Source organism: Palaemon carinicauda, chromosome 44 (genome assembly GCF_036898095.1).
Source record: "Palaemon carinicauda isolate YSFRI2023 chromosome 44, ASM3689809v2, whole genome shotgun sequence".
In the NCBI taxonomy this organism is placed as follows: domain Eukaryota; kingdom Metazoa; phylum Arthropoda; class Malacostraca; order Decapoda; family Palaemonidae; genus Palaemon; species Palaemon carinicauda.
Genome location: NC_090768.1, coordinates 26,002,330 through 26,012,329, shown reverse-complemented (window position 1 = coordinate 26,012,329; position 10,000 = coordinate 26,002,330).

The following is a 10,000-nucleotide window of genomic DNA, read 5'->3' as shown; positions in this document are numbered from 1 at the left end:
TGTCCTTATTTGCCAACTGCGGATTGTTGATGTTGGGAAACTTTTTAATGATCATTCTCAACAAACCAACCAAGTATGGTTGGCTCTGATTAGTACAGCTTTGCTAATCATGGCGATACATAAACCCTGTCACCACGTTAAGGTATCCCCACTCAGAAACGGATATATATATATATATATATATATACATACTGTATATATATATATATATATATATGCATGTGTGCAAAAATAACAAAAACAGTTTCGTAAGGGTTGCAGCACATTTATAGTGCCAGAGAGTATTTCAAGCAATAATTTGCCACATATCTAAATAACGACAAAACATAAATTGAAAGAAAATCATATATAAACAAATTAGGTTAGAAAATCAAATCAAATCTCTTTTAGGCAAAACACAAATATTTTTTCATATATGAACAGAAGATTTCAAAACAAAGAAAAAATGAAAAAGTAAACAATTCTCTGACAGATGGCAAACGTTATTAGGTGATGCCGCCCTTTGAAGTACCTTGCATCTCAAGGAGGTTTTCTCATCCGCTCCCCCAGATGAACAAACACAGAAAAGGCGCTCAAAGAAGGCCATTCCCATGCGATAAACTTATCAGCGGCATCGGCTGCCATCCTTGCCAAGTCTCAAAGGAAACTAGAGTTTATTATGCACTAAAGTATATATACATCATATATTTTTAGGTCCATCCTTAATAGCATCTAAGAAAATGCAATGTAAAATATTCAAGGAGATAATTGACTGTACATTGCACTTTTTATCACGCAAAAGTTTACTACTATTGAGAGAGAGAGAGAGAGAGAGAGAGAGAGAGAGAGAGAGAGAGAGAGAGAGAGAGAGAGAGAGAGATTATTTTCTTTTCGCTCTTATATACGGATAATCTTAAGGGTAAATCTTACATCTATGTGTAGTAATGCATTTATTTGATGTAACAAGTTCGTGAAACTGCCATTCACAATCTGTCTCATTTATTCATGCTAAGTCAAGTAAACCTTGCAAAGTTTCGAATCATAGTCAGTCGTAATTATCTTCGCTAAGCCTAGAAGCACAGCTTTTATATTCCCAAGGCTCCTTATATATTTTGATATTATTCAGAATAATATATTTCAGTTGGAAGACTCATTAAATCTCTTAATTATGTGGTGAACTTTCTCAACGTTCATATTCAATGGAAATAAATTTCTCATTATTTATACAACTTTCATTTAAATTTCCCACTATACAATTAATACACGTCCTCTCCTGTTCTTACTCTCAAGACACCAGATCTCTCATGCTTTTATGATCCAATTGTTTAATACATCTTCCCATTTATACTTAACATTTTCAAAACTCCATATGGGTCTTTTACATCACTTTAAATAAAAATAATTATTCTCATCATTCCCTGACATTACTTTTTTCTTTCTTATTCAGTCATTCCTTATCTATCATGGTAAGCCATTAAACAATCCTTTTGCGCACGCACCACTGCACTGCAGCACAGCTACCTTCGTCTTCTGATCCACCTGTAGTTTACCGTTTTTAGTTCTCCTCCTGAAATATTGCTCTTGATATTCTAATAAGTTTTACATCAAGTCCTCCTACTCTTTTACTGTTAACTTCTGCCCCAAATTCATTATACAGTGTATATAAAAATACCCTTTCAATACTCAAGCGACAACGCTGCTCATGATTCAGCAGGTGACCTAAAGGCTCCCCCCCCCCCCCCACCCCCAGGCCATCCCTCCATAGCTCACAAAAGCGATGTGGTTGCAGACTCTACTAGAACCTATCAGCTTGGGCAGGGCTTAAAATCCTAACTCAAAAATTGTGAAAAGGGGCGTTTTCAATAGGCTTTCACAGCAGACCATAACAACAAAAAATTTCAGAAACCAGTGAGAGAATTTTTTAAGGTTTGTTGACGAAGAAACGGGTATGCGCAAGAGGGTGACTGGAGCCCAGGTACATTATATGGAGCAATGAATGGTAATAAGAAGGTGGGGGAATAGAAATGTTGATTCAAGAAGGCATTTAAACGTACATGGAATGGATAATGATGCTATGAAAATAAATAAATAAATATATATATATATATATATATATATATATATATATATATATATATATATTATATACATATACGTATATATAAATAAATATATGAATATATATATATATATATATATATATATACATATATATATATATCTGTGTGTGAGTGTGTGTGTGTGAATAGTATGAAGAGTAGAAAACAGTAGATACTGTACTCTGAGCCACATATATATAAGTTTTCTTTCTGATAATTTTGCTTAATCACTTCGAAAAACGTCTGTGAAGTTTAAATATTGAACATATGTATAAAACTATATAAATTTTCATGACAAGTTTTTTAAAATAACTAAGGAAAGAAAAGTTTGGAGACAATGGATATGATGTAGAGTTAAATCTATTATTTCTTCTCTATCTCAACCATATAAAAAATTTGGCTTAAACTTTATCTATAAAATATATAAACAAAATAAAATTCCAAGAGCAATGCTAAAAACCTTCCACTCACATTATTGACACAAAACCAACAATAATCTGTTTGTTGTTTAAGCTGTAACATTATTTGTTTTAAAAAGTTTCAAGTTAAACAAATAAATGCACAATATTCTCATTCTCTCTCTCTCTCTCTCTCTCTCTCTCTCTCTCTGTGTGTGTGTGTGTGTGTGTACTTGTCTCCGAAGCCTACTCTGGTGCAGATTATATTTTGAAGGAATCTAGGGGAAAAGAAAAGTCTAATCATGTATATTTGTCTCTCTCTCTCTCTCTCTCTCTCTCTCTCTCTCTCTCTCTCATCATGACAGGGGTATTTCCGGCGAAACGCCAACCTAATGGAAGTTTGCTTGGCTATTCTTCTTTTCCCTAAAAGTTTGTTGAGGTACATCATTCGCATCTGCAGATTACTCTTGAATCCCTTCCCAACAAAACTGCCACTCGGTCAATACCCAGAAATTTGTATTAGGTTTGTCATGCGCTCAATACTATCAACAAGAATTCTGGCTTATGTGTACACTAAACCTTAAACATATATTATCTAAAACCTGGAGATAAAACATCCAATTACTATTGACCAACTCTTCGTTAACAAAATCTTATCTAAATTATCTATTAAACTTAAGAACATATACATGAAGCTCCCATTCACTCATCTATTGATAAATTCACAAGGTACACTTGCATAAATATACCCTTTAAGTAAGTGAGAGAGAGAGAGAGAGAGAGAGAGAGAGAGAGAGAGAGAGAGAGATATTTATGACCGGGCCACAAAGCCCTGCCTTGGATATAAGCAGAGGTCAAAAGCACTCCTATGAATGAAGCACCTTCCTGCGAATTGACAAATTGCGTGACCTTATTAAATTGAGGAAAGAGTAAATTTCAAGATGAGCTCAGCTCTCTGACACTCCCAACCAACTCCGTTCCTCTCTTCCCCTCAAATAAACACCAACTGAGGGGGGAGGGCATAAGAGATGAGTCAGGATGCAATAAACATCGTCTAGAAGTTTAGTAGTGCCAGGACACAGATGTCGGAAGGAAGAGAAACGTGTGTGTGTGTGTTTTGTTGAGAGAGAGAGAGAGAGAGAGAGAGAGAGAGAGAGAGAGAGAGAGAGAGCAGGGGACAAGGTGGAGAGAGAGGGTAGGAGGACCTTTTTTATAATATTGTGTTCGTATCCTGTTACGAGGGCAAAAGTCTTTAGTCTTTACTATCAGTGATTCATGACACTTATAAATTACTGCACTGGATGAAGTACACTATAGCCAAATCTCGTACTGATACGAGTGTTCGTTACAGAATTATTGCCCAAAATCTTGCTTGCACTGTCTGTGAAACCCACAGCAGGCGGCAATGCAAAGAAAATCACTTGAAGAAGAAGAATTGGTGGTGAGGTAAAGGAAATTGACATGACAAAGGAGACTTGGATAAAGAAAACTTAGTGGCAAATTGAAGGAAACTGGTTGACAAAAACCTGATGGCAATGAGAAGAAGAGTAACTGGCATTAAGAAGGAAATTGACCTAGGAAAGAAAAATTGATGGTAATGTAAACAAAATAAACAAGATGAAGAAGAGTTGATGGCGAATTAAAGGAAATATACTTAACAAAGAAATTGGCGATATGAAGAAAACCGAGTCAACTCAAGAAGATTTGGTGGCAAGTGACGGGAATAAATTAGAAAAAAATGAATGGCTGGCAATGCATTGGGAATTGACATCATCAGTGGGTGATGATGTGAAAGAAAATGTCTTGGCGAAATAAACTTAGCGTTGATGTACAGACAAATGAGAAGACAAAATGAAGAACATCGACTAAAAGTAGAAGAATTAGCGATAACGTATAGCAAATTTACCTTCCGAAGTAGACTTTATAATAATGTGAAGGATATCGACCAAAATAGAAGATCTGGGATTAGGTGGCAATGTAAAAGTAATTGACTAGCTGAAGAACATTTTGAAGAGATGTGAAGGCCACTGAATATTGAATACTTGCGGGAAAGGAAATTGGCTATACGAAAAAAGACTTGGTGACAAAGTGAAGGATATTTACTCGATGAAGAAGATTTCATGGTTATGTGAAGAAAATTTGGTGGTGATGTAAAGATAATTGATTAAACAAACAAAACTGTGTGGGAATATTGAAGGAAATTGGCTTGCAAAAAAATAACACTTGTTGATAGGATGAATGAAATTGACCAAATGAACAAGAATTAGTGGAAATATGAAAGAAATCGACAAAACGAATCAAAGTTAAAGAAAATGTGACATAAACTGACCAAATGAAGATTAGGTTGCAATGCAAATGGAAATTGACTAGGTGAAGAGAAGGGATAGCGCCAAGACAGAAACAATGGCGGGGAATTTTATGAAACTGAATTGACGAAGACGATTTGGTAGTAATGAATAGGAAATTGACTAAAAGAAGGAATCAGTTACACAAAGAAGACTTAGCATAAATATGAGATGGTGGAAATCTGAAGGAAACTACTAAACAAAGAAAACCTGGTGGAAATGTGATGGGAATTGATCTTGAAAAAAAAAAGGTGATGGTCCTATATAGGAAATTTGCTATAAGAAAAAGACTCGATAATAATATGAAAGACCTGGATACGTGGCAAATCTCAAACCTGGCTAACATGAGTTAAAAACCGCACAACTTAGTAACGATACTAAAATCATATAAGATTTAAGCGAGATATGAACTTGGAATCAACGTAATAGAAAGTAGCTAGCCACACAACGAGCTAATATGACTCCATTCACACACACACACTATATATATATATATATATATATATATGTGTGTGTATGTGTGTGTGTGTGTGCGCGCGCTAACACTTGTCTATCAGCTTCTTAAAATAGTATACTTATAGAAATTATAAAATATAGGGTAAACAACAAATTAGTTTTTCTTTCAGAGCAATCACTGACCTTTAGATGTGAAAATGTAGTGCACAGGCAATCTACAATGGTCACATGATTTAAATAAATTGATGAATATCATTTACAGATTATCTTGTTTGGAAAATTTGCCAAAATTTTTCAAAAGAATATCTTATACAGCAGCATTCCTTCAAAATGAACTCCCGGTACTTTCGAGTTGGAGTACGTCTTTAAATACCATATAATTCCAAGAGTAAACTCTACTACAGTATTACGATCTCCATGATGCATACTAAAAACACCTAAAATGTATGTGTGTATTTGTGTGCTTTTGGGGCATATAGTCGTTTTGTTAGGTAATATTTATTAAATGCTAAAGCCCCTGTGGCATTTATTTTTTTTCAAGGCTTAGTCGTTTTGTTAGGTAATATTTATTAAATGCTAAAGCCCCTGTGGCATATATTTTTTTTCAAAGCAACACGTTTTCTGTTTTCTGTATCTTTCCGCGTCTTCAGGGTAGAATTTTGAAGAAAACTGAGAAATCTATTGCTGAGCTACTTCATTTATTCAAAGGGACCATTTGAAAATTATTGCTAAGGGTATGAAGCAGGCCAAACCAAGTAACTGGCCTTATGATGAAAAACAGTTATCAATACAGAGTACCCAAGACGTCTAAGACTATTGTAGATTATAAATTTAAATATCTAGAAGAGGAGTATAAGCCCCTCAATAGCAGCACTGGCCCACGGTGTCAAAACTCAGGAGGAAAATTCAAGTTCATCGAAATAATGGGGTCATTCATCAGCATTTCGTTGATGCACCTGCCAAAATACCTCCATTAAATTACCTAATGGGGGTCACAGGGTTTTTTACAATAAGGATGACCATGAGAGACTTGTGATTGTTGAAGCAGTGCGTATCAAAATGCAGCACTCTGTATTGAACGTTTAAGTTTCCTCAGACTATGTCCTCTCCTCAAGCAACAGGGCATTCTTGGAATCTAAGGAACTGGTGCTGTGGAACTTCATTGAGAATCAAAATTTTTCTCCAGCTCATAGTCTTTGAAACTCCAAGTGGAATGTTTAAACCTAAATAAAGATCTAAATGGCGTTAATAGCCTTTTCATAGATTTTTGGGCAAAATATCTCAAAATTTATATATTTGCAGTTTTCTTATATTTTTAGATTGCCTCTAATATTTGCAGTTTTCTTATATTTTTAGATTGCCTCTAATTTTCGTATGCATGAATACCCTACTATTGCATAAAGATAAAGACGTCTTTGCAGAGATGCTCTGATGAAAGCCATAGTTATTCGCTGAAAGAGCGACCGGCAAACGTTGATTAAATGGAGCATTGCAGTAACAAATTTCGTCTTTTCCTTCCAAACTATTCCAGAAGACAACACATTATACAGAAAACTAGAAGTATTGCTTTAAAATAAATCATTTCACACGTTCTTTGGCATTTAATCTCTCTCTCTCTCTCTCTCTCTCCTCTCTCTCTCTCTCTCTCTCTCTCAGTGACTTGTTTGGTTCACTTTCCAAGAGGGAAAACGGTTTACTGCCGAATATAAATTTTCATACATACATACATACATATATATATATATATATATATATATGGTACTTGGGCATAGTAGAAAAAGTGCAGTAGCATCGAGACCACAATCTCATAAGCAAAGGCGCCGTTCCAAATAGAATCGAGTCCGAGATCAATGTAGACCGGAAACCTAATTTTTGAGGGAACATATAAGCTTTACAAATTGGCCTGCTTTGAACAAGATGACATTCCTGAAGAAGTAGGTAGTAGGTTGGCCAGGGCACCAGCCATCTGTTGAGATACTACCGCTAAAGAGTTATGGGGTCTTTTGACTGGACAAACAGTACTATATTGGATCCTCCTCTCTGGTTACGATTCATTTTCCCTTTGCCTACTCACACACACCGAATAGTGTGGCCTATTCTTTACATATTCTCCTCTGTCTTCATACAACTGAAAACACTGAGATTACCAAACAGTTCTTCTTCACCCAAGGGGTTACTGCACTGTAAGTGTTCAGTGGCCACTCTCCTCTTGTTAAGGGTAGAAGAGACTCTTTAGCTATTGTGACAGGCTGAGAGAATGTTGTGACTCAAAGGCGGAATGAAAGCAACTGAGTAAACTTTATTACAGAACAGTCGTTTATATATAGATAAACTCCAGGCAAAAAGGGCATACAAAACATGACAGGCATTTCCATGTTCAACCGAAAAGCTCACCGGTTAACAGTTAACGGTGAGAAAAACAGACATGTTACTTCAGGTTCTTATCAGTTGGAGGGGAGAGCGAAGATACAAGCATAATATATACAAAAAATGAAATGTTGTTACTATGTACGATCGAGTAACACACTGCCGGTACACTATGGTAAGCAGCTCCTCTAGGAGAAGGATACTCCAAATTCAAACCATTGTTCTCTAGTCTTGGGTAGTGCCATAGCCTCTGTACCATGGTCTTCCACTGTCTTGGGTTAGAGTTCTCTTGCTTGAGGGTTACACGGCCAATCTATTCTATCTTATTTCTCTTCCTCTTTTTTGTTAAAAGTTTTTAAAGTTTAAAATATTTTATTTTTCCTTGTTTTCTTTCCTCACTGGGCTATCTTCCCTGTTGGAGCCCCTGGGCTTATAGCATTCTGCTTTTCCAACTAAGTTTATAGCTTAGCAAATAATAATAAAAATAATAATAAAAAAAATATAATAATAATAATAAATTTAATAGTAATAATAATGATAATGTGACGTCAATCTGGCTGCAAAATGTGAAATCGTAAGCTTCGTGATATTCTGTGAAGTCTTATGAAAAATCATTTATGTATTTAGAAATTTATCTTAAAATTTATGTTTATATTCCTAAAGTGTTCATTTATCAACTATTAATTAGTTTCGGAGTTTCCATATATTTTTGCATCAAACTTTCTACCACCAATGCCCTTATATTAAAGTGTAATTCCATCACTAAATGTAGTCCTAAAGAAAGTTCACGAAGTTAATCGAAACACGAGTCGAGGCTAAATCATAAATTGAGAAAAAGTGCACCTTGAATGTTATTTTGAAAACTATCTGGAGGACAGTCCGTCCGAAGAGAAACTATCTTCAATCATAAACCGACAACAATGCATTGTCTATTCATTTTGAAATATATATATATATATATATATATATATATATATATATATATATATACATACTGTATATACTGTATATATTACTAACAAAAGAATTATATCTTTATACACGAGATGCTTGTCTAATTCATTTGCGCAATTTTGTCTCTTCTTTTAATGGTGTAGCTGTAGCATAGCGATATACTTTAACAAAATCGCCAAGAATATGAATCCTTGAATCGTAATTCAAATTAGCCCTGCACCTTGTAAGAACTATTTATCTTATTCAGATTCTTGTGTACGAAAAGTACTGATGGAAAGAAAGCTCGACTGTGCTTCATGCAACCAGAAAAAAAAATAATCCAAAGGTGATATTGGGATGTTTAAAGGAGAACATACAAACCAACAATTCTGAGCAATGGACAGTACACTCGTAAATAAGGAGCACTTCCCCTATGTTCCAGCCTTAGAGATACGACAAAAAGGACGGCAATCGAATAAAGCCACTTTTCGAAATGGTACTGTCTGGTACTGGCAGTTCCTCTACTTACGCCCGGATAATAACTTTGCATTTATACGGAGTAATGGCTGTCTATTTCACGTTTGGAGTTTTTTAGTACTCATTGGATCTTTCCTCCAGAGAAATTTGTTTCAGAAAATGTACCTAAACAGTTATTTGAAAGTTCACTTGGATATGTATTTGGACGCCATTGTTTGATAGGATAAATTGAAATCTATTATGATAGAATCATTCTATATTTCCACTGGAAATATATTTGAATATAATAAATTCAAAGGAAACTTCGGTATCTATCACTGGGAACGTAATTGTACACCTTTTATAAGAAAAAAAAACCTTGGAAATCTATCATTGGAAATATATTTGTGTATATCTTGTTTTGAAAAATATTTCTTAAAAAAAATATATATACATATGAAAAGAAATTGATAAGAATAACAATCAAGAAAATAATTGTTAAGTAATATGAAGAAATAACATCAGATATTAATAATTGTATCTCTCAGCTTTGAAATGCTATGATGCTATTATCAGCAATAATCTGAATGAAATCAAAAGCATAGCGAGACGATAATACACTTCGTCGTCCATTCATATTGATATTCTTAGCAAACAAAGATCCCATTGATCTCTACCTAATCATCACGATCCATTTACTTATGAATTCATAATCAAAAGGAAGAGCAAAAACATCAAAAATAAGAGTATAATAAAAACAAACTAGTGTGAATATAAAAGCGATAATCATGAAAGATAACACCTATTACAGATGGCATATATCTAATAATTCAAATATCAATAAAGAGAGAGACTGATATGCATACATGTACAAAATGCATACATACATAAAGAGGGATGATATACATTAAAAATTAGTTCTTTTTTTTAAAGCTGGTGACTTCAAAAGACTCATGGCTAGAGATGG